At 55.5% G+C, this 20,281-nt stretch overlaps 46 non-coding genes across 46 annotated transcripts; all 46 read right to left on the bottom strand.

The window, feature by feature from the left end:
• Nucleotides 1–449: 449 nt before the first annotated feature.
• Nucleotides 450–531, bottom strand: Trnal-cag. The gene has a single exon. It is a non-coding gene; the product is annotated as a tRNA-Leu (tRNA).
• An 81-nt stretch (nucleotides 532–612) lies between these two features.
• Nucleotides 613–694, bottom strand: Trnal-aag. The gene has a single exon. It is a non-coding gene; the product is annotated as a tRNA-Leu (tRNA).
• A 735-nt stretch (nucleotides 695–1,429) lies between these two features.
• Trnae-cuc lies at nucleotides 1,430–1,501 on the bottom strand. Its single transcript has one exon. It is a non-coding gene; the product is annotated as a tRNA-Glu (tRNA).
• A 266-nt stretch (nucleotides 1,502–1,767) lies between these two features.
• Nucleotides 1,768–1,849, bottom strand: Trnal-cag. The gene has a single exon. It is a non-coding gene; the product is annotated as a tRNA-Leu (tRNA).
• Nucleotides 1,850–1,929: 80 nt separating this feature from the next.
• Trnal-aag lies at nucleotides 1,930–2,011 on the bottom strand. Its single transcript has one exon. It is a non-coding gene; the product is annotated as a tRNA-Leu (tRNA).
• A 734-nt stretch (nucleotides 2,012–2,745) lies between these two features.
• Nucleotides 2,746–2,817, bottom strand: Trnae-cuc. Its single transcript has one exon. It is a non-coding gene; the product is annotated as a tRNA-Glu (tRNA).
• Nucleotides 2,818–3,083: 266 nt separating this feature from the next.
• Trnal-cag lies at nucleotides 3,084–3,165 on the bottom strand. Its single transcript has one exon. It is a non-coding gene; the product is annotated as a tRNA-Leu (tRNA).
• Nucleotides 3,166–3,246: 81 nt separating this feature from the next.
• Nucleotides 3,247–3,328, bottom strand: Trnal-aag. The gene has a single exon. It is a non-coding gene; the product is annotated as a tRNA-Leu (tRNA).
• A 734-nt stretch (nucleotides 3,329–4,062) lies between these two features.
• Nucleotides 4,063–4,134, bottom strand: Trnae-cuc. The gene has a single exon. It is a non-coding gene; the product is annotated as a tRNA-Glu (tRNA).
• Nucleotides 4,135–4,400: 266 nt separating this feature from the next.
• On the bottom strand, nucleotides 4,401–4,482 carry Trnal-cag. Its single transcript has one exon. It is a non-coding gene; the product is annotated as a tRNA-Leu (tRNA).
• An 80-nt stretch (nucleotides 4,483–4,562) lies between these two features.
• Trnal-aag lies at nucleotides 4,563–4,644 on the bottom strand. The gene has a single exon. It is a non-coding gene; the product is annotated as a tRNA-Leu (tRNA).
• A 735-nt stretch (nucleotides 4,645–5,379) lies between these two features.
• Trnae-cuc lies at nucleotides 5,380–5,451 on the bottom strand. Its single transcript has one exon. It is a non-coding gene; the product is annotated as a tRNA-Glu (tRNA).
• A 265-nt stretch (nucleotides 5,452–5,716) lies between these two features.
• Nucleotides 5,717–5,798, bottom strand: Trnal-cag. The gene has a single exon. It is a non-coding gene; the product is annotated as a tRNA-Leu (tRNA).
• Nucleotides 5,799–5,878: 80 nt separating this feature from the next.
• Trnal-aag lies at nucleotides 5,879–5,960 on the bottom strand. Its single transcript has one exon. It is a non-coding gene; the product is annotated as a tRNA-Leu (tRNA).
• A 736-nt stretch (nucleotides 5,961–6,696) lies between these two features.
• Trnae-cuc lies at nucleotides 6,697–6,768 on the bottom strand. The gene has a single exon. It is a non-coding gene; the product is annotated as a tRNA-Glu (tRNA).
• A 266-nt stretch (nucleotides 6,769–7,034) lies between these two features.
• Nucleotides 7,035–7,116, bottom strand: Trnal-cag. The gene has a single exon. It is a non-coding gene; the product is annotated as a tRNA-Leu (tRNA).
• Nucleotides 7,117–7,196: 80 nt separating this feature from the next.
• On the bottom strand, nucleotides 7,197–7,278 carry Trnal-aag. The gene has a single exon. It is a non-coding gene; the product is annotated as a tRNA-Leu (tRNA).
• A 734-nt stretch (nucleotides 7,279–8,012) lies between these two features.
• On the bottom strand, nucleotides 8,013–8,084 carry Trnae-cuc. Its single transcript has one exon. It is a non-coding gene; the product is annotated as a tRNA-Glu (tRNA).
• A 266-nt stretch (nucleotides 8,085–8,350) lies between these two features.
• Nucleotides 8,351–8,432, bottom strand: Trnal-cag. The gene has a single exon. It is a non-coding gene; the product is annotated as a tRNA-Leu (tRNA).
• Nucleotides 8,433–8,512: 80 nt separating this feature from the next.
• Nucleotides 8,513–8,594, bottom strand: Trnal-aag. Its single transcript has one exon. It is a non-coding gene; the product is annotated as a tRNA-Leu (tRNA).
• Nucleotides 8,595–9,328: 734 nt separating this feature from the next.
• On the bottom strand, nucleotides 9,329–9,400 carry Trnae-cuc. The gene has a single exon. It is a non-coding gene; the product is annotated as a tRNA-Glu (tRNA).
• Nucleotides 9,401–9,666: 266 nt separating this feature from the next.
• Nucleotides 9,667–9,748, bottom strand: Trnal-cag. Its single transcript has one exon. It is a non-coding gene; the product is annotated as a tRNA-Leu (tRNA).
• Nucleotides 9,749–9,828: 80 nt separating this feature from the next.
• Nucleotides 9,829–9,910, bottom strand: Trnal-aag. Its single transcript has one exon. It is a non-coding gene; the product is annotated as a tRNA-Leu (tRNA).
• A 734-nt stretch (nucleotides 9,911–10,644) lies between these two features.
• Trnae-cuc lies at nucleotides 10,645–10,716 on the bottom strand. Its single transcript has one exon. It is a non-coding gene; the product is annotated as a tRNA-Glu (tRNA).
• A 266-nt stretch (nucleotides 10,717–10,982) lies between these two features.
• Trnal-cag lies at nucleotides 10,983–11,064 on the bottom strand. Its single transcript has one exon. It is a non-coding gene; the product is annotated as a tRNA-Leu (tRNA).
• An 80-nt stretch (nucleotides 11,065–11,144) lies between these two features.
• On the bottom strand, nucleotides 11,145–11,226 carry Trnal-aag. Its single transcript has one exon. It is a non-coding gene; the product is annotated as a tRNA-Leu (tRNA).
• A 734-nt stretch (nucleotides 11,227–11,960) lies between these two features.
• On the bottom strand, nucleotides 11,961–12,032 carry Trnae-cuc. The gene has a single exon. It is a non-coding gene; the product is annotated as a tRNA-Glu (tRNA).
• A 266-nt stretch (nucleotides 12,033–12,298) lies between these two features.
• On the bottom strand, nucleotides 12,299–12,380 carry Trnal-cag. The gene has a single exon. It is a non-coding gene; the product is annotated as a tRNA-Leu (tRNA).
• An 80-nt stretch (nucleotides 12,381–12,460) lies between these two features.
• Nucleotides 12,461–12,542, bottom strand: Trnal-aag. The gene has a single exon. It is a non-coding gene; the product is annotated as a tRNA-Leu (tRNA).
• Nucleotides 12,543–13,276: 734 nt separating this feature from the next.
• Trnae-cuc lies at nucleotides 13,277–13,348 on the bottom strand. Its single transcript has one exon. It is a non-coding gene; the product is annotated as a tRNA-Glu (tRNA).
• A 266-nt stretch (nucleotides 13,349–13,614) lies between these two features.
• On the bottom strand, nucleotides 13,615–13,696 carry Trnal-cag. The gene has a single exon. It is a non-coding gene; the product is annotated as a tRNA-Leu (tRNA).
• An 80-nt stretch (nucleotides 13,697–13,776) lies between these two features.
• Trnal-aag lies at nucleotides 13,777–13,858 on the bottom strand. Its single transcript has one exon. It is a non-coding gene; the product is annotated as a tRNA-Leu (tRNA).
• A 734-nt stretch (nucleotides 13,859–14,592) lies between these two features.
• Trnae-cuc lies at nucleotides 14,593–14,664 on the bottom strand. Its single transcript has one exon. It is a non-coding gene; the product is annotated as a tRNA-Glu (tRNA).
• Nucleotides 14,665–14,930: 266 nt separating this feature from the next.
• On the bottom strand, nucleotides 14,931–15,012 carry Trnal-cag. Its single transcript has one exon. It is a non-coding gene; the product is annotated as a tRNA-Leu (tRNA).
• An 80-nt stretch (nucleotides 15,013–15,092) lies between these two features.
• Nucleotides 15,093–15,174, bottom strand: Trnal-aag. The gene has a single exon. It is a non-coding gene; the product is annotated as a tRNA-Leu (tRNA).
• A 734-nt stretch (nucleotides 15,175–15,908) lies between these two features.
• Nucleotides 15,909–15,980, bottom strand: Trnae-cuc. Its single transcript has one exon. It is a non-coding gene; the product is annotated as a tRNA-Glu (tRNA).
• Nucleotides 15,981–16,246: 266 nt separating this feature from the next.
• Nucleotides 16,247–16,328, bottom strand: Trnal-cag. The gene has a single exon. It is a non-coding gene; the product is annotated as a tRNA-Leu (tRNA).
• Nucleotides 16,329–16,408: 80 nt separating this feature from the next.
• Trnal-aag lies at nucleotides 16,409–16,490 on the bottom strand. The gene has a single exon. It is a non-coding gene; the product is annotated as a tRNA-Leu (tRNA).
• A 734-nt stretch (nucleotides 16,491–17,224) lies between these two features.
• Trnae-cuc lies at nucleotides 17,225–17,296 on the bottom strand. The gene has a single exon. It is a non-coding gene; the product is annotated as a tRNA-Glu (tRNA).
• Nucleotides 17,297–17,562: 266 nt separating this feature from the next.
• Nucleotides 17,563–17,644, bottom strand: Trnal-cag. Its single transcript has one exon. It is a non-coding gene; the product is annotated as a tRNA-Leu (tRNA).
• Nucleotides 17,645–17,724: 80 nt separating this feature from the next.
• On the bottom strand, nucleotides 17,725–17,806 carry Trnal-aag. Its single transcript has one exon. It is a non-coding gene; the product is annotated as a tRNA-Leu (tRNA).
• A 734-nt stretch (nucleotides 17,807–18,540) lies between these two features.
• Trnae-cuc lies at nucleotides 18,541–18,612 on the bottom strand. Its single transcript has one exon. It is a non-coding gene; the product is annotated as a tRNA-Glu (tRNA).
• A 266-nt stretch (nucleotides 18,613–18,878) lies between these two features.
• Nucleotides 18,879–18,960, bottom strand: Trnal-cag. Its single transcript has one exon. It is a non-coding gene; the product is annotated as a tRNA-Leu (tRNA).
• An 80-nt stretch (nucleotides 18,961–19,040) lies between these two features.
• Trnal-aag lies at nucleotides 19,041–19,122 on the bottom strand. The gene has a single exon. It is a non-coding gene; the product is annotated as a tRNA-Leu (tRNA).
• Nucleotides 19,123–19,856: 734 nt separating this feature from the next.
• Nucleotides 19,857–19,928, bottom strand: Trnae-cuc. The gene has a single exon. It is a non-coding gene; the product is annotated as a tRNA-Glu (tRNA).
• Nucleotides 19,929–20,194: 266 nt separating this feature from the next.
• Nucleotides 20,195–20,276, bottom strand: Trnal-cag. The gene has a single exon. It is a non-coding gene; the product is annotated as a tRNA-Leu (tRNA).
• Between the last annotated feature and the right edge of the window lie 5 nt (nucleotides 20,277–20,281).

Genomic DNA, 20,281 nt, shown 5'->3' with positions numbered 1-20,281 from the left:
GTCACTTGTGGCCGCGAATCATATTTTACGTAGTTTTCTGCAAGCGTCAGCGGAGCGTCAGTCGAGCTAAGTCGGGACAAGTCGCATAAGAGGAGCAATAAAATGTGCATTTCCGGTACCGGGAATCGAACCCCAGGCCTCCTGGGCGAGAGCCAGGTATCCCAGCCACTAGACGACACCGGATAACGACACAAGCACTCCTCCAACAAACACGGCGAGCGCCCACCCGCTACTTGACGACAACTGCAAAAATTAACGTTTCCACTTCGTAGAACGGCATGCTCGGGACGCATCTCGTGGAGACGAACGCCAGCAATCATGAGACCAAACTGCGCCGGTGAATCCTGTTGTTACACCACGCACCACTGTGCTACGACAGTTTAAGAAACCGACGCTGCGCTTTTTCCTTCGCGGGAAATCAGTGCTCCTGTTTTCGAGACAGAAAACGTTGGCAGCGGTGGGATTCGAACCCACGCCTCCGAAGAGACTGGTGCCTGAAACCAGCGCCTTAGACCGCTCGGCCACGCTACCTACGCGACGCGGCGGGTCACAGGAGCTGCGTTGTACCCCACGAGAACACACCGCAATGGCACAAAAACGAGAAGTAAAAATTGGCAGCGGTGGGATTCGAACCCACGCCTCCGAAGAGACTGGTGCCTTAAACCAGCGCCTTAGACCGCTCGGCCACGCTACCTACACCAGTGTTCCTGGCGTTTGTAGAATGCAGTGCACGACACAGCTTCCTGATCTGCTGCGACTGGTTGCTCGAACATCGCACCTCGAACGACTGCCCTTTTCGAATAGAGATTAACTACACAGGCAGCTGCCAGCGCCCTGGTGCGGCGGCATCGCGTGTTTATAAGGAATCGGTAGTGCCACCTGCAGCCTGAGGAACATGAGCACAAAATCAGGAGGGCACCGTGATTTCAATCACTGGGTCACTATCGTCATTGCAGCGACAGCAAGGCAGAACTTTAAAAAGTGCCGTGACCCGGATTCGAGCCTGGGTTGTTGCGGCCACAACGCAATGTCCTGACCACTAGACGATCACGGCCACGGAGCCACCGCGGAATTCAACTCTCGCGACTGCAAGTGGCTGTGCACAGCAAAGCTCGGCCGACTGTGTCTCGCAACAGCTGTGTCAGACGCGGTCTCCATTATATGTATACTGGCAAACGAACGTGCCCGCGCTGATGGACACTGAGCAGAGTGGTTAGCTGCATTCAACCCCCCGTGGCAATGTCTTGCAGTCCTCCAAGTCTGTTGACCGCAGGTATGTGCCCGGATAAGAGGTGGACAGATGTCGCATCTCTCTCGCCGTCACTTGTGGCCGCGAATCATATTTTACGTAGTTTTCTGCAAGCGTCAGCGGAGCGTCAGTCGAGCTAAGTCGGGACAAGTCGCATAAGAGGAGCAATAAAATGTGCATTTCCGGTACCGGGAATCGAACCCAGGCCTCCTGGGCGAGAGCCAGGTATCCCAGCCACTAGACGACACCGGATAACGACACAAGCACTCCTCCAACAAACACGGCGAGCGCCCACCCGCTACTTGACGACAACTGCAAAAATTAACGTTTCCACTTCGTAGAACGGCATGCTCGGGACGCATCTCGTGGAGACGAACGCCAGCAATCATGAGACCAAACTGCGCCGGTGAATCCTGTTGTTACACCACGCACCACTGTGCTACGACAGTTTAAGAAACCGACGCTGCGCTTTTTCCTTCGCGGGAAATCAGTGCTCCTGTTTTCGAGACAGAAAACGTTGGCAGCGGTGGGATTCGAACCCACGCCTCCGAAGAGACTGGTGCCTGAAACCAGCGCCTTAGACCGCTCGGCCACGCTACCTACGCGACGCGGCGGTCACAGGAGCTGCGTTGTACCCCACGAGAACACACCGCAATGGCACAAAAACGAGAAGTAAAAATTGGCAGCGGTGGGATTCGAACCCACGCCTCCGAAGAGACTGGTGCCTTAAACCAGCGCCTTAGACCGCTCGGCCACGCTACCTACACCAGTGTTCCTGGCGTTTGTAGAATGCAGTGCACGACACAGCTTCCTGATCTGCTGCGACTGGTTGCTCGAACATCGCACCTCGAACGACTGCCCTTTTCGAATAGAGATTAACTACACAGGCAGCTGCCAGCGCCCTGGTGCGGCGGCATCGCGTGTTTATAAGGAATCGGTAGTGCCACCTGCAGCCTGAGGAACATGAGCACAAAATCAGGAGGGCACCGTGATTTCAATCACTGGGTCACTATCGTCATTGCAGCGACAGCAAGGCAGAACTTTAAAAAGTGCCGTGACCCGGATTCGAGCCTGGGTTGTTGCGGCCACAACGCAATGTCCTGACCACTAGACGATCACGGCCACGGAGCCACCGCGGAATTCAACTCTCGCGACTGCAAGTGGCTGTGCACAGCAAAGCTCGGCCGACTGTGTCTCGCAACAGCTGTGTCAGACGCGGTCTCCATTATATGTATACTGGCAAACGAACGTGCCCGCGCTGATGGACACTGAGCAGAGTGGTTAGCTGCATTCAACCCCCGTGGCAATGTCTTGCAGTCCTCCAAGTCTGTTGACCGCAGGTATGTGCCCGGATAAGAGGTGGACAGATGTCGCATCTCTCTCGCCGTCACTTGTGGCCGCGAATCATATTTTACGTAGTTTTCTGCAAGCGTCAGCGGAGCGTCAGTCGAGCTAAGTCGGGACAAGTCGCATAAGAGGAGCAATAAAATGTGCATTTCCGGTACCGGGAATCGAACCCAGGCCTCCTGGGCGAGAGCCAGGTATCCCAGCCACTAGACGACACCGGATAACGACACAAGCACTCCTCCAACAAACACGGCGAGCGCCCACCCGCTACTTGACGACAACTGCAAAAATTAACGTTTCCACTTCGTAGAACGGCATGCTCGGGACGCATCTCGTGGAGACGAACGCCAGCAATCATGAGACCAAACTGCGCCGGTGAATCCTGTTGTTACACCACGCACCACTGTGCTACGACAGTTTAAGAAACCGACGCTGCGCTTTTTCCTTCGCGGGAAATCAGTGCTCCTGTTTTCGAGACAGAAAACGTTGGCAGCGGTGGGATTCGAACCCACGCCTCCGAAGAGACTGGTGCCTGAAACCAGCGCCTTAGACCGCTCGGCCACGCTACCTACGCGACGCGGCGGTCACAGGAGCTGCGTTGTACCCCACGAGAACACACCGCAATGGCACAAAAACGAGAAGTAAAAAATTGGCAGCGGTGGGATTCGAACCCACGCCTCCGAAGAGACTGGTGCCTTAAACCAGCGCCTTAGACCGCTCGGCCACGCTACCTACACCAGTGTTCCTGGCGTTTGTAGAATGCAGTGCACGACACAGCTTCCTGATCTGCTGCGACTGGTTGCTCGAACATCGCACCTCGAACGACTGCCCTTTTCGAATAGAGATTAACTACACAGGCAGCTGCCAGCGCCCTGGTGCGGCGGCATCGCGTGTTTATAAGGAATCGGTAGTGCCACCTGCAGCCTGAGGAACATGAGCACAAAATCAGGAGGGCACCGTGATTTCAATCACTGGGTCACTATCGTCATTGCAGCGACAGCAAGGCAGAACTTTAAAAAGTGCCGTGACCCGGATTCGAGCCTGGGTTGTTGCGGCCACAACGCAATGTCCTGACCACTAGACGATCACGGCCACGGAGCCACCGCGGAATTCAACTCTCGCGACTGCAAGTGGCTGTGCACAGCAAAGCTCGGCCGACTGTGTCTCGCAACAGCTGTGTCAGACGCGGTCTCCATTATATGTATACTGGCAAACGAACGTGCCCGCGCTGATGGACACTGAGCAGAGTGGTTAGCTGCATTCAACCCCCGTGGCAATGTCTTGCAGTCCTCCAAGTCTGTTGACCGCAGGTATGTGCCCGGATAAGAGGTGGACAGATGTCGCATCTCTCTCGCCGTCACTTGTGGCCGCGAATCATATTTTACGTAGTTTTCTGCAAGCGTCAGCGGAGCGTCAGTCGAGCTAAGTCGGGACAAGTCGCATAAGAGGAGCAATAAAATGTGCATTTCCGGTACCGGGAATCGAACCCAGGCCTCCTGGGCGAGAGCCAGGTATCCCAGCCACTAGACGACACCGGATAACGACACAAGCACTCCTCCAACAAACACGGCGAGCGCCCACCCGCTACTTGACGACAACTGCAAAAATTAACGTTTCCACTTCGTAGAACGGCATGCTCGGGACGCATCTCGTGGAGACGAACGCCAGCAATCATGAGACCAAACTGCGCCGGTGAATCCTGTTGTTACACCACGCACCACTGTGCTACGACAGTTTAAGAAACCGACGCTGCGCTTTTTCCTTCGCGGGAAATCAGTGCTCCTGTTTTCGAGACAGAAAACGTTGGCAGCGGTGGGATTCGAACCCACGCCTCCGAAGAGACTGGTGCCTGAAACCAGCGCCTTAGACCGCTCGGCCACGCTACCTACGCGACGCGGCGGTCACAGGAGCTGCGTTGTACCCCACGAGAACACACCGCAATGGCACAAAAACGAGAAGTAAAAATTGGCAGCGGTGGGATTCGAACCCACGCCTCCGAAGAGACTGGTGCCTTAAACCAGCGCCTTAGACCGCTCGGCCACGCTACCTACACCAGTGTTCCTGGCATTTGTAGAATGCAGTGCACGACACAGCTTCCTGATCTGCTGCGACTGGTTGCTCGAACATCGCACCTCGAACGACTGCCCTTTTCGAATAGAGATTAACTACACAGGCAGCTGCCAGCGCCCTGGTGCGGCGGCATCGCGTGTTTATAAGGAATCGGTAGTGCCACCTGCAGCCTGAGGAACATGAGCACAAAATCAGGAGGGCACCGTGATTTCAATCACTGGGTCACTATCGTCATTGCAGCGACAGCAAGGCAGAACTTTAAAAAGTGCCGTGACCCGGATTCGAGCCTGGGTTGTTGCGGCCACAACGCAATGTCCTGACCACTAGACGATCACGGCCACGGAGCCACCGCGGAATTCAACTCTCGCGACTGCAAGTGGCTGTGCACAGCAAAGCTCGGCCGACTGTGTCTCGCAACAGCTGTGTCAGACGCGGTCTCCATTATATGTATACTGGCAAACGAACGTGCCCGCGCTGATGGACACTGAGCAGAGTGGTTAGCTGCATTCAACCCCCCGTGGCAATGTCTTGCAGTCCTCCAAGTCTGTTGACCGCAGGTATGTGCCCGGATAAGAGGTGGACAGATGTCGCATCTCTCTCGCCGTCACTTGTGGCCGCGAATCATATTTTACGTAGTTTTCTGCAAGCGTCAGCGGAGCGTCAGTCGAGCTAAGTCGGGACAAGTCGCATAAGAGGAGCAATAAAATGTGCATTTCCGGTACCGGGAATCGAACCCAGGCCTCCTGGGCGAGAGCCAGGTATCCCAGCCACTAGACGACACCGGATAACGACACAAGCACTCCTCCAACAACACGGCGAGCGCCCACCCGCTACTTGACGACAACTGCAAAAATTAACGTTTCCACTTCGTAGAACGGCATGCTCGGGACGCATCTCGTGGAGACGAACGCCAGCAATCATGAGACCAAACTGCGCCGGTGAATCCTGTTGTTACACCACGCACCACTGTGCTACGACAGTTTAAGAAACCGACGCTGCGCTTTTTCCTTCGCGGGAAATCAGTGCTCCTGTTTTCGAGACAGAAAACGTTGGCAGCGGTGGGATTCGAACCCACGCCTCCGAAGAGACTGGTGCCTGAAACCAGCGCCTTAGACCGCTCGGCCACGCTACCTACGCGACGCGGCGGTCACAGGAGCTGCGTTGTACCCCACGAGAACACACCGCAATGGCACAAAAACGAGAAGTAAAAATTGGCAGCGGTGGGATTCGAACCCACGCCTCCGAAGAGACTGGTGCCTTAAACCAGCGCCTTAGACCGCTCGGCCACGCTACCTACACCAGTGTTCCTGGCATTTGTAGAATGCAGTGCACGACACAGCTTCCTGATCTGCTGCGACTGGTTGCTCGAACATCGCACCCTCGAACGACTGCCCTTTTCGAATAGAGATTAACTACACAGGCAGCTGCCAGCGCCCTGGTGCGGCGGCATCGCGTGTTTATAAGGAATCGGTAGTGCCACCTGCAGCCTGAGGAACATGAGCACAAAATCAGGAGGGCACCGTGATTTCAATCACTGGGTCACTATCGTCATTGCAGCGACAGCAAGGCAGAACTTTAAAAAGTGCCGTGACCCGGATTCGAGCCCTGGGTTGTTGCGGCCACAACGCAATGTCCTGACCACTAGACGATCACGGCCACGGAGCCACCGCGGAATTCAACTCTCGCGACTGCAAGTGGCTGTGCACAGCAAAGCTCGGCCGACTGTGTCTCGCAACAGCTGTGTCAGACGCGGTCTCCATTATATGTATACTGGCAAACGAACGTGCCCGCGCTGATGGACACTGAGCAGAGTGGTTAGCTGCATTCAACCCCCGTGGCAATGTCTTGCAGTCCTCCAAGTCTGTTGACCGCAGGTATGTGCCCGGATAAGAGGTGGACAGATGTCGCATCTCTCTCGCCGTCACTTGTGGCCGCGAATCATATTTTACGTAGTTTTCTGCAAGCGTCAGCGGAGCGTCAGTCGAGCTAAGTCGGGACAAGTCGCATAAGAGGAGCAATAAAATGTGCATTTCCGGTACCGGGAATCGAACCCAGGCCTCCTGGGCGAGAGCCAGGTATCCCAGCCACTAGACGACACCGGATAACGACACAAGCACTCCTCCAACAAACACGGCGAGCGCCCACCCGCTACTTGACGACAACTGCAAAAATTAACGTTTCCACTTCGTAGAACGGCATGCTCGGGACGCATCTCGTGGAGACGAACGCCAGCAATCATGAGACCAAACTGCGCCGGTGAATCCTGTTGTTACACCACGCACCACTGTGCTACGACAGTTTAAGAAACCGACGCTGCGCTTTTTCCTTCGCGGGAAATCAGTGCTCCTGTTTTCGAGACAGAAAACGTTGGCAGCGGTGGGATTCGAACCCACGCCTCCGAAGAGACTGGTGCCTGAAACCAGCGCCTTAGACCGCTCGGCCACGCTACCTACGCGACGCGGCGGTCACAGGAGCTGCGTTGTACCCCACGAGAACACACCGCAATGGCACAAAAACGAGAAGTAAAAATTGGCAGCGGTGGGATTCGAACCCACGCCTCCGAAGAGACTGGTGCCTTAAACCAGCGCCTTAGACCGCTCGGCCACGCTACCTACACCAGTGTTCCTGGCGTTTGTAGAATGCAGTGCACGACACAGCTTCCTGATCTGCTGCGACTGGTTGCTCGAACATCGCACCTCGAACGACTGCCCTTTTCGAATAGAGATTAACTACACAGGCAGCTGCCAGCGCCCTGGTGCGGCGGCATCGCGTGTTTATAAGGAATCGGTAGTGCCACCTGCAGCCTGAGGAACATGAGCACAAAATCAGGAGGGCACCGTGATTTCAATCACTGGGTCACTATCGTCATTGCAGCGACAGCAAGGCAGAACTTTAAAAAGTGCCGTGACCCGGATTCGAGCCTGGGTTGTTGCGGCCACAACGCAATGTCCTGACCACTAGACGATCACGGCCACGGAGCCACCGCGGAATTCAACTCTCGCGACTGCAAGTGGCTGTGCACAGCAAAGCTCGGCCGACTGTGTCTCGCAACAGCTGTGTCAGACGCGGTCTCCATTATATGTATACTGGCAAACGAACGTGCCCGCGCTGATGGACACTGAGCAGAGTGGTTAGCTGCATTCAACCCCCGTGGCAATGTCTTGCAGTCCTCCAAGTCTGTTGACCGCAGGTATGTGCCCGGATAAGAGGTGGACAGATGTCGCATCTCTCTCGCCGTCACTTGTGGCCGCGAATCATATTTTACGTAGTTTTCTGCAAGCGTCAGCGGAGCGTCAGTCGAGCTAAGTCGGGACAAGTCGCATAAGAGGAGCAATAAAATGTGCATTTCCGGTACCGGGAATCGAACCCAGGCCTCCTGGGCGAGAGCCAGGTATCCCAGCCACTAGACGACACCGGATAACGACACAAGCACTCCTCCAACAAACACGGCGAGCGCCCACCCGCTACTTGACGACAACTGCAAAAATTAACGTTTCCACTTCGTAGAACGGCATGCTCGGGACGCATCTCGTGGAGACGAACGCCAGCAATCATGAGACCAAACTGCGCCGGTGAATCCTGTTGTTACACCACGCACCACTGTGCTACGACAGTTTAAGAAACCGACGCTGCGCTTTTTCCTTCGCGGGAAATCAGTGCTCCTGTTTTCGAGACAGAAAACGTTGGCAGCGGTGGGATTCGAACCCACGCCTCCGAAGAGACTGGTGCCTGAAACCAGCGCCTTAGACCGCTCGGCCACGCTACCTACGCGACGCGGCGGTCACAGGAGCTGCGTTGTACCCCACGAGAACACACCGCAATGGCACAAAAACGAGAAGTAAAAATTGGCAGCGGTGGGATTCGAACCCACGCCTCCGAAGAGACTGGTGCCTTAAACCAGCGCCTTAGACCGCTCGGCCACGCTACCTACACCAGTGTTCCTGGCGTTTGTAGAATGCAGTGCACGACACAGCTTCCTGATCTGCTGCGACTGGTTGCTCGAACATCGCACCTCGAACGACTGCCCTTTTCGAATAGAGATTAACTACACAGGCAGCTGCCAGCGCCCTGGTGCGGCGGCATCGCGTGTTTATAAGGAATCGGTAGTGCCACCTGCAGCCTGAGGAACATGAGCACAAAATCAGGAGGGCACCGTGATTTCAATCACTGGGTCACTATCGTCATTGCAGCGACAGCAAGGCAGAACTTTAAAAAGTGCCGTGACCCGGATTCGAGCCTGGGTTGTTGCGGCCACAACGCAATGTCCTGACCACTAGACGATCACGGCCACGGAGCCACCGCGGAATTCAACTCTCGCGACTGCAAGTGGCTGTGCACAGCAAAGCTCGGCCGACTGTGTCTCGCAACAGCTGTGTCAGACGCGGTCTCCATTATATGTATACTGGCAAACGAACGTGCCCGCGCTGATGGACACTGAGCAGAGTGGTTAGCTGCATTCAACCCCCGTGGCAATGTCTTGCAGTCCTCCAAGTCTGTTGACCGCAGGTATGTGCCCGGATAAGAGGTGGACAGATGTCGCATCTCTCTCGCCGTCACTTGTGGCCGCGAATCATATTTTACGTAGTTTTCTGCAAGCGTCAGCGGAGCGTCAGTCGAGCTAAGTCGGGACAAGTCGCATAAGAGGAGCAATAAAATGTGCATTTCCGGTACCGGGAATCGAACCCAGGCCTCCTGGGCGAGAGCCAGGTATCCCAGCCACTAGACGACACCGGATAACGACACAAGCACTCCTCCAACAAACACGGCGAGCGCCCACCCGCTACTTGACGACAACTGCAAAAATTAACGTTTCCACTTCGTAGAACGGCATGCTCGGGACGCATCTCGTGGAGACGAACGCCAGCAATCATGAGACCAAACTGCGCCGGTGAATCCTGTTGTTACACCACGCACCACTGTGCTACGACAGTTTAAGAAACCGACGCTGCGCTTTTTCCTTCGCGGGAAATCAGTGCTCCTGTTTTCGAGACAGAAAACGTTGGCAGCGGTGGGATTCGAACCCACGCCTCCGAAGAGACTGGTGCCTGAAACCAGCGCCTTAGACCGCTCGGCCACGCTACCTACGCGACGCGGCGGTCACAGGAGCTGCGTTGTACCCCACGAGAACACACCGCAATGGCACAAAAACGAGAAGTAAAAATTGGCAGCGGTGGGATTCGAACCCACGCCTCCGAAGAGACTGGTGCCTTAAACCAGCGCCTTAGACCGCTCGGCCACGCTACCTACACCAGTGTTCCTGGCATTTGTAGAATGCAGTGCACGACACAGCTTCCTGATCTGCTGCGACTGGTTGCTCGAACATCGCACCTCGAACGACTGCCCTTTTCGAATAGAGATTAACTACACAGGCAGCTGCCAGCGCCCTGGTGCGGCGGCATCGCGTGTTTATAAGGAATCGGTAGTGCCACCTGCAGCCTGAGGAACATGAGCACAAAATCAGGAGGGCACCGTGATTTCAATCACTGGGTCACTATCGTCATTGCAGCGACAGCAAGGCAGAACTTTAAAAAGTGCCGTGACCCGGATTCGAGCCTGGGTTGTTGCGGCCACAACGCAATGTCCTGACCACTAGACGATCACGGCCACGGAGCCACCGCGGAATTCAACTCTCGCGACTGCAAGTGGCTGTGCACAGCAAAGCTCGGCCGACTGTGTCTCGCAACAGCTGTGTCAGACGCGGTCTCCATTATATGTATACTGGCAAACGAACGTGCCCGCGCTGATGGACACTGAGCAGAGTGGTTAGCTGCATTCAACCCCCGTGGCAATGTCTTGCAGTCCTCCAAGTCTGTTGACCGCAGGTATGTGCCCGGATAAGAGGTGGACAGATGTCGCATCTCTCTCGCCGTCACTTGTGGCCGCGAATCATATTTTACGTAGTTTTCTGCAAGCGTCAGCGGAGCGTCAGTCGAGCTAAGTCGGGACAAGTCGCATAAGAGGAGCAATAAAATGTGCATTTCCGGTACCGGGAATCGAACCCAGGCCTCCTGGGCGAGAGCCAGGTATCCCAGCCACTAGACGACACCGGATAACGACACAAGCACTCCTCCAACAAACACGGCGAGCGCCCACCCGCTACTTGACGACAACTGCAAAAATTAACGTTTCCACTTCGTAGAACGGCATGCTCGGGACGCATCTCGTGGAGACGAACGCCAGCAATCATGAGACCAAACTGCGCCGGTGAATCCTGTTGTTACACCACGCACCACTGTGCTACGACAGTTTAAGAAACCGACGCTGCGCTTTTTCCTTCGCGGGAAATCAGTGCTCCTGTTTTCGAGACAGAAAACGTTGGCAGCGGTGGGATTCGAACCCACGCCTCCGAAGAGACTGGTGCCTGAAACCAGCGCCTTAGACCGCTCGGCCACGCTACCTACGCGACGCGGCGGTCACAGGAGCTGCGTTGTACCCCACGAGAACACACCGCAATGGCACAAAAACGAGAAGTAAAAATTGGCAGCGGTGGGATTCGAACCCACGCCTCCGAAGAGACTGGTGCCTTAAACCAGCGCCTTAGACCGCTCGGCCACGCTACCTACACCAGTGTTCCTGGCGTTTGTAGAATGCAGTGCACGACACAGCTTCCTGATCTGCTGCGACTGGTTGCTCGAACATCGCACCTCGAACGACTGCCCTTTTCGAATAGAGATTAACTACACAGGCAGCTGCCAGCGCCCTGGTGCGGCGGCATCGCGTGTTTATAAGGAATCGGTAGTGCCACCTGCAGCCTGAGGAACATGAGCACAAAATCAGGAGGGCACCGTGATTTCAATCACTGGGTCACTATCGTCATTGCAGCGACAGCAAGGCAGAACTTTAAAAAGTGCCGTGACCCGGATTCGAGCCTGGGTTGTTGCGGCCACAACGCAATGTCCTGACCACTAGACGATCACGGCCACGGAGCCACCGCGGAATTCAACTCTCGCGACTGCAAGTGGCTGTGCACAGCAAAGCTCGGCCGACTGTGTCTCGCAACAGCTGTGTCAGACGCGGTCTCCATTATATGTATACTGGCAAACGAACGTGCCCGCGCTGATGGACACTGAGCAGAGTGGTTAGCTGCATTCAACCCCCGTGGCAATGTCTTGCAGTCCTCCAAGTCTGTTGACCGCAGGTATGTGCCCGGATAAGAGGTGGACAGATGTCGCATCTCTCTCGCCGTCACTTGTGGCCGCGAATCATATTTTACGTAGTTTTCTGCAAGCGTCAGCGGAGCGTCAGTCGAGCTAAGTCGGGACAAGTCGCATAAGAGGAGCAATAAAATGTGCATTTCCGGTACCGGGAATCGAACCCAGGCCTCCTGGGCGAGAGCCAGGTATCCCAGCCACTAGACGACACCGGATAACGACACAAGCACTCCTCCAACAAACACGGCGAGCGCCCACCCGCTACTTGACGACAACTGCAAAAATTAACGTTTCCACTTCGTAGAACGGCATGCTCGGGACGCATCTCGTGGAGACGAACGCCAGCAATCATGAGACCAAACTGCGCCGGTGAATCCTGTTGTTACACCACGCACCACTGTGCTACGACAGTTTAAGAAACCGACGCTGCGCTTTTTCCTTCGCGGGAAATCAGTGCTCCTGTTTTCGAGACAGAAAACGTTGGCAGCGGTGGGATTCGAACCCACGCCTCCGAAGAGACTGGTGCCTGAAACCAGCGCCTTAGACCGCTCGGCCACGCTACCTACGCGACGCGGCGGTCACAGGAGCTGCGTTGTACCCCACGAGAACACACCGCAATGGCACAAAAACGAGAAGTAAAAATTGGCAGCGGTGGGATTCGAACCCACGCCTCCGAAGAGACTGGTGCCTTAAACCAGCGCCTTAGACCGCTCGGCCACGCTACCTACACCAGTGTTCCTGGCGTTTGTAGAATGCAGTGCACGACACAGCTTCCTGATCTGCTGCGACTGGTTGCTCGAACATCGCACCTCGAACGACTGCCCTTTTCGAATAGAGATTAACTACACAGGCAGCTGCCAGCGCCCTGGTGCGGCGGCATCGCGTGTTTATAAGGAATCGGTAGTGCCACCTGCAGCCTGAGGAACATGAGCACAAAATCAGGAGGGCACCGTGATTTCAATCACTGGGTCACTATCGTCATTGCAGCGACAGCAAGGCAGAACTTTAAAAAGTGCCGTGACCCGGATTCGAGCCTGGGTTGTTGCGGCCACAACGCAATGTCCTGACCACTAGACGATCACGGCCACGGAGCCACCGCGGAATTCAACTCTCGCGACTGCAAGTGGCTGTGCACAGCAAAGCTCGGCCGACTGTGTCTCGCAACAGCTGTGTCAGACGCGGTCTCCATTATATGTATACTGGCAAACGAACGTGCCCGCGCTGATGGACACTGAGCAGAGTGGTTAGCTGCATTCAACCCCCGTGGCAATGTCTTGCAGTCCTCCAAGTCTGTTGACCGCAGGTATGTGCCCGGATAAGAGGTGGACAGATGTCGCATCTCTCTCGCCGTCACTTGTGGCCGCGAATCATATTTTACGTAGTTTTCTGCAAGCGTCAGCGGAGCGTCAGTCGAGCTAAGTCGGGACAAGTCGCATAAGAGGAGCAATAAAATGTGCATTTCCGGTACCGGGAATCGAACCCAGGCCTCCTGGGCGAGAGCCAGGTATCCCAGCCACTAGACGACACCGGATAACGACACAAGCACTCCTCCAACAAACACGGCGAGCGCCCACCCGCTACTTGACGACAACTGCAAAAATTAACGTTTCCACTTCGTAGAACGGCATGCTCGGGACGCATCTCGTGGAGACGAACGCCAGCAATCATGAGACCAAACTGCGCCGGTGAATCCTGTTGTTACACCACGCACCACTGTGCTACGACAGTTTAAGAAACCGACGCTGCGCTTTTTCCTTCGCGGGAAATCAGTGCTCCTGTTTTCGAGACAGAAAACGTTGGCAGCGGTGGGATTCGAACCCACGCCTCCGAAGAGACTGGTGCCTGAAACCAGCGCCTTAGACCGCTCGGCCACGCTACCTACGCGACGCGGCGGTCACAGGAGCTGCGTTGTACCCCACGAGAACACACCGCAATGGCACAAAAACGAGAAGTAAAAATTGGCAGCGGTGGGATTCGAACCCACGCCTCCGAAGAGACTGGTGCCTTAAACCAGCGCCTTAGACCGCTCGGCCACGCTACCTACACCAGTGTTCCTGGCATTTGTAGAATGCAGTGCACGACACAGCTTCCTGATCTGCTGCGACTGGTTGCTCGAACATCGCACCTCGAACGACTGCCCTTTTCGAATAGAGATTAACTACACAGGCAGCTGCCAGCGCCCTGGTGCGGCGGCATCGCGTGTTTATAAGGAATCGGTAGTGCCACCTGCAGCCTGAGGAACATGAGCACAAAATCAGGAGGGCACCGTGATTTCAATCACTGGGTCACTATCGTCATTGCAGCGACAGCAAGGCAGAACTTTAAAAAGTGCCGTGACCCGGATTCGAGCCTGGGTTGTTGCGGCCACAACGCAATGTCCTGACCACTAGACGATCACGGCCACGGAGCCACCGCGGAATTCAACTCTCGCGACTGCAAGTGGCTGTGCACAGCAAAGCTCGGCCGACTGTGTCTCGCAACAGCTGTGTCAGACGCGGTCTCCATTATATGTATACTGGCAAACGAACGTGCCCGCGCTGATGGACACTGAGCAGAGTGGTTAGCTGCATTCAACCCCCGTGGCAATGTCTTGCAGTCCTCCAAGTCTGTTGACCGCAGGTATGTGCCCGGATAAGAGGTGGACAGATGTCGCATCTCTCTCGCCGTCACTTGTGGCCGCGAATCATATTTTACGTAGTTTTCTGCAAGCGTCAGCGGAGCGTCAGTCGAGCTAAGTCGGGACAAGTCGCATAAGAGGAGCAATAAAATGTGCATTTCCGGTACCGGGAATCGAACCCAGGCCTCCTGGGCGAGAGCCAGGTATCCCAGCCACTAGACGACACCGGATAACGACACAAGCACTCCTCCAACAAACACGGCGAGCGCCCACCCGCTACTTGACGACAACTGCAAAAATTAACGTTTCCACTTCGTAGAACGGCATGCTCGGGACGCATCTCGTGGAGACGAACGCCAGCAATCATGAGACCAAACTGCGCCGGTGAATCCTGTTGTTACACCACGCACCACTGTGCTACGACAGTTTAAGAAACCGACGCTGCGCTTTTTCCTTCGCGGGAAATCAGTGCTCCTGTTTTCGAGACAGAAAACGTTGGCAGCGGTGGGATTCGAACCCACGCCTCCGAAGAGACTGGTGCCTGAAACCAGCGCCTTAGACCGCTCGGCCACGCTACCTACGCGACGCGGCGGTCACAGGAGCTGCGTTGTACCCCACGAGAACACACCGCAATGGCACAAAAACGAGAAGTAAAAATTGGCAGCGGTGGGATTCGAACCCACGCCTCCGAAGAGACTGGTGCCTTAAACCAGCGCCTTAGACCGCTCGGCCACGCTACCTACACCAGTGTTCCTGGCATTTGTAGAATGCAGTGCACGACACAGCTTCCTGATCTGCTGCGACTGGTTGCTCGAACATCGCACCTCGAACGACTGCCCTTTTCGAATAGAGATTAACTACACAGGCAGCTGCCAGCGCCCTGGTGCGGCGGCATCGCGTGTTTATAAGGAATCGGTAGTGCCACCTGCAGCCTGAGGAACATGAGCACAAAATCAGGAGGGCACCGTGATTTCAATCACTGGGTCACTATCGTCATTGCAGCGACAGCAAGGCAGAACTTTAAAAAGTGCCGTGACCCGGATTCGAGCCTGGGTTGTTGCGGCCACAACGCAATGTCCTGACCACTAGACGATCACGGCCACGGAGCCACCGCGGAATTCAACTCTCGCGACTGCAAGTGGCTGTGCACAGCAAAGCTCGGCCGACTGTGTCTCGCAACAGCTGTGTCAGACGCGGTCTCCATTATATGTATACTGGCAAACGAACGTGCCCGCGCTGATGGACACTGAGCAGAGTGGTTAGCTGCATTCAACCCCCGTGGCAATGTCTTGCAGTCCTCCAAGTCTGTTGACCGCAGGTATGTGCCCGGATAAGAGGTGGACAGATGTCGCATCTCTCTCGCCGTCACTTGTGGCCGCGAATCATATTTTACGTAGTTTTCTGCAAGCGTCAGCGGAGCGTCAGTCGAGCTAAGTCGGGACAAGTCGCATAAGAGGAGCAATAAAATGTGCATTTCCGGTACCGGGAATCGAACCCAGGCCTCCTGGGCGAGAGCCAGGTATCCCAGCCACTAGACGACACCGGATAACGACACAAGCACTCCTCCAACAAACACGGCGAGCGCCCACCCGCTACTTGACGACAACTGCAAAAATTAACGTTTCCACTTCGTAGAACGGCATGCTCGGGACGCATCTCGTGGAGACGAACGCCAGCAATCATGAGACCAAACTGCGCCGGTGAATCCTGTTGTTACACCACGCACCACTGTGCTACGACAGTTTAAGAAACCGACGCTGCGCTTTTTCCTTCGCGGGAAATCAGTGCTCCTGTTTTCGAGACAGAAAACGTTGGCAGCGGTGGGATTCGAACCCACGCCTCCGAAGAGACTGGTGCCTGAAACCAGCGCCTTAGACCGCTCGGCCACGCTACCTACGCGACGCGGCGGTCACAGGAGCTGCGTTGTACCCCACGAGAACACACCGCAATGGCACAAAAACGAGAAGTAAAAATTGGCAGCGGTGGGATTCGAACCCACGCCTCCGAAGAGACTGGTGCCTTAAACCAGCGCCTTAGACCGCTCGGCCACGCTACCTACACCAGTGTTCCTGGCGTTTGTAGAATGCAGTGCACGACACAGCTTCCTGATCTGCTGCGACTGGTTGCTCGAACATCGCACCTCGAACGACTGCCCTTTTCGAATAGAGATTAACTACACAGGCAGCTGCCAGCGCCCTGGTGCGGCGGCATCGCGTGTTTATAAGGAATCGGTAGTGCCACCTGCAGCCTGAGGAACATGAGCACAAAATCAGGAGGGCACCGTGATTTCAATCACTGGGTCACTATCGTCATTGCAGCGACAGCAAGGCAGAACTTTAAAAAGTGCCGTGACCCGGATTCGAGCCTGGGTTGTTGCGGCCACAACGCAATGTCCTGACCACTAGACGATCACGGCCACGGAGCCACCGCGGAATTCAACTCTCGCGACTGCAAGTGGCTGTGCACAGCAAAGCTCGGCCGACTGTGTCTCGCAACAGCTGTGTCAGACGCGGTCTCCATTATATGTATACTGGCAAACGAACGTGCCCGCGCTGATGGACACTGAGCAGAGTGGTTAGCTGCATTCAACCCCCGTGGCAATGTCTTGCAGTCCTCCAAGTCTGTTGACCGCAGGTATGTGCCCGGATAAGAGGTGGACAGATGTCGCATCTCTCTCGCCGTCACTTGTGGCCGCGAATCATATTTTACGTAGTTTTCTGCAAGCGTCAGCGGAGCGTCAGTCGAGCTAAGTCGGGACAAGTCGCATAAGAGGAGCAATAAAATGTGCATTTCCGGTACCGGGAATCGAACCCAGGCCTCCTGGGCGAGAGCCAGGTATCCCAGCCACTAGACGACACCGGATAACGACACAAGCACTCCTCCAACAAACACGGCGAGCGCCCACCCGCTACTTGACGACAACTGCAAAAATTAACGTTTCCACTTCGTAGAACGGCATGCTCGGGACGCATCTCGTGGAGACGAACGCCAGCAATCATGAGACCAAACTGCGCCGGTGAATCCTGTTGTTACACCACGCACCACTGTGCTACGACAGTTTAAGAAACCGACGCTGCGCTTTTTCCTTCGCGGGAAATCAGTGCTCCTGTTTTCGAGACAGAAAACGTTGGCAGCGGTGGGATTCGAACCCACGCCTCCGAAGAGACTGGTGCCTGAAACCAGCGCCTTAGACCGCTCGGCCACGCTACCTACGCGACGCGGCGGTCACAGGAGCTGCGTTGTACCCCACGAGAACACACCGCAATGGCACAAAAACGAGAAGTAAAAATTGGCAGCGGTGGGATTCGAACCCACGCCTCCGAAGAGACTGGTGCCTTAAACCAGCGCCTTAGACCGCTCGGCCACGCTACCTACACCAGTGTTCCTGGCATTTGTAGAATGCAGTGCACGACACAGCTTCCTGATCTGCTGCGACTGGTTGCTCGAACATCGCACCTCGAACGACTGCCCTTTTCGAATAGAGATTAACTACACAGGCAGCTGCCAGCGCCCTGGTGCGGCGGCATCGCGTGTTTATAAGGAATCGGTAGTGCCACCTGCAGCCTGAGGAACATGAGCACAAAATCAGGAGGGCACCGTGATTTCAATCACTGGGTCACTATCGTCATTGCAGCGACAGCAAGGCAGAACTTTAAAAAGTGCCGTGACCCGGATTCGAGCCTGGGTTGTTGCGGCCACAACGCAATGTCCTGACCACTAGACGATCACGGCCACGGAGCCACCGCGGAATTCAACTCTCGCGACTGCAAGTGGCTGTGCACAGCAAAGCTCGGCCGACTGTGTCTCGCAACAGCTGTGTCAGACGCGGTCTCCATTATATGTATACTGGCAAACGAACGTGCCCGCGCTGATGGACACTGAGCAGAGTGGTTAGCTGCATTCAACCCCCGTGGCAATGTCTTGCAGTCCTCCAAGTCTGTTGACCGCAGGTATGTGCCCGGATAAGAGGTGGACAGATGTCGCATCTCTCTCGCCGTCACTTGTGGCCGCGAATCATATTTTACGTAGTTTTCTGCAAGCGTCAGCGGAGCGTCAGTCGAGCTAAGTCGGGACAAGTCGCATAAGAGGAGCAATAAAATGTGCATTTCCGGTACCGGGAATCGAACCCAGGCCTCCTGGGCGAGAGCCAGGTATCCCAGCCACTAGACGACACCGGATAACGACACAAGCACTCCTCCAACAAACACGGCGAGCGCCCACCCGCTACTTGACGACAACTGCAAAAATTAACGTTTCCACTTCGTAGAACGGCATGCTCGGGACGCATCTCGTGGAGACGAACGCCAGCAATCATGAGACCAAACTGCGCCGGTGAATCCTGTTGTTACACCACGCACCACTGTGCTACGACAGTTTAAGAAACCGACGCTGCGCTTTTTCCTTCGCGGGAAATCAGTGCTCCTGTTTTCGAGACAGAAAACGTTGGCAGCGGTGGGATTCGAACCCACGCCTCCGAAGAGACTGGTGCCTGAAACCAGCGCCTTAGACCGCTCGGCCACGCTACCTACGCGACGCGGCGGTCACAGGAGCTGCGTTGTACCCCACGAGAACACACCGCAATGGCACAAAAACGAGAAGTAAAAATTGGCAGCGGTGGGATTCGAACCCACGCCTCCGAAGAGACTGGTGCCTTAAACCAGCGCCTTAGACCGCTCGGCCACGCTACCTACACCAGTGTTCCTGGCGTTTGTAGAATGCAGTGCACGACACAGCTTCCTGATCTGCTGCGACTGGTTGCTCGAACATCGCACCTCGAACGACTGCCCTTTTCGAATAGAGATTAACTACACAGGCAGCTGCCAGCGCCCTGGTGCGGCGGCATCGCGTGTTTATAAGGAATCGGTAGTGCCACCTGCAGCCTGAGGAACATGAGCACAAAATCAGGAGGGCACCGTGATTTCAATCACTGGGTCACTATCGTCATTGCAGCGACAGCAAGGCAGAACTTTAAAAAGTGCCGTGACCCGGATTCGAGCCTGGGTTGTTGCGGCCACAACGCAATGTCCTGACCACTAGACGATCACGGCCACGGAGCCACCGCGGAATTCAACTCTCGCGACTGCAAGTGGCTGTGCACAGCAAAGCTCGGCCGACTGTGTCTCGCAACAGCTGTGTCAGACGCGGTCTCCATTATATGTATACTGGCAAACGAACGTGCCCGCGCTGATGGACACTGAGCAGAGTGGTTAGCTGCATTCAACCCCCGTGGCAATGTCTTGCAGTCCTCCAAGTCTGTTGACCGCAGGTATGTGCCCGGATAAGAGGTGGACAGATGTCGCATCTCTCTCGCCGTCACTTGTGGCCGCGAATCATATTTTACGTAGTTTTCTGCAAGCGTCAGCGGAGCGTCAGTCGAGCTAAGTCGGGACAAGTCGCATAAGAGGAGCAATAAAATGTGCATTTCCGGTACCGGGAATCGAACCCAGGCCTCCTGGGCGAGAGCCAGGTATCCCAGCCACTAGACGACACCGGATAACGACACAAGCACTCCTCCAACAAACACGGCGAGCGCCCACCCGCTACTTGACGACAACTGCAAAAATTAACGTTTCCACTTCGTAGAACGGCATGCTCGGGACGCATCTCGTGGAGACGAACGCCAGCAATCATGAGACCAAACTGCGCCGGTGAATCCTGTTGTTACACCACGCACCACTGTGCTACGACAGTTTAAGAAACCGACGCTGCGCTTTTTCCTTCGCGGGAAATCAGTGCTCCTGTTTTCGAGACAGAAAACGTTGGCAGCGGTGGGATTCGAACCCACGCCTCCGAAGAGACTGGTGCCTGAAACCAGCGCCTTAGACCGCTCGGCCACGCTACCTACGC

This window comes from Schistocerca piceifrons, unplaced genomic scaffold (assembly GCF_021461385.2).
Source record: "Schistocerca piceifrons isolate TAMUIC-IGC-003096 unplaced genomic scaffold, iqSchPice1.1 HiC_scaffold_123, whole genome shotgun sequence".
Classification (NCBI taxonomy): domain Eukaryota; kingdom Metazoa; phylum Arthropoda; class Insecta; order Orthoptera; family Acrididae; genus Schistocerca; species Schistocerca piceifrons.
Note: the sequence above shows the minus strand (reverse complement) of the source record. Positions and strands in the feature narration are given on the sequence as shown.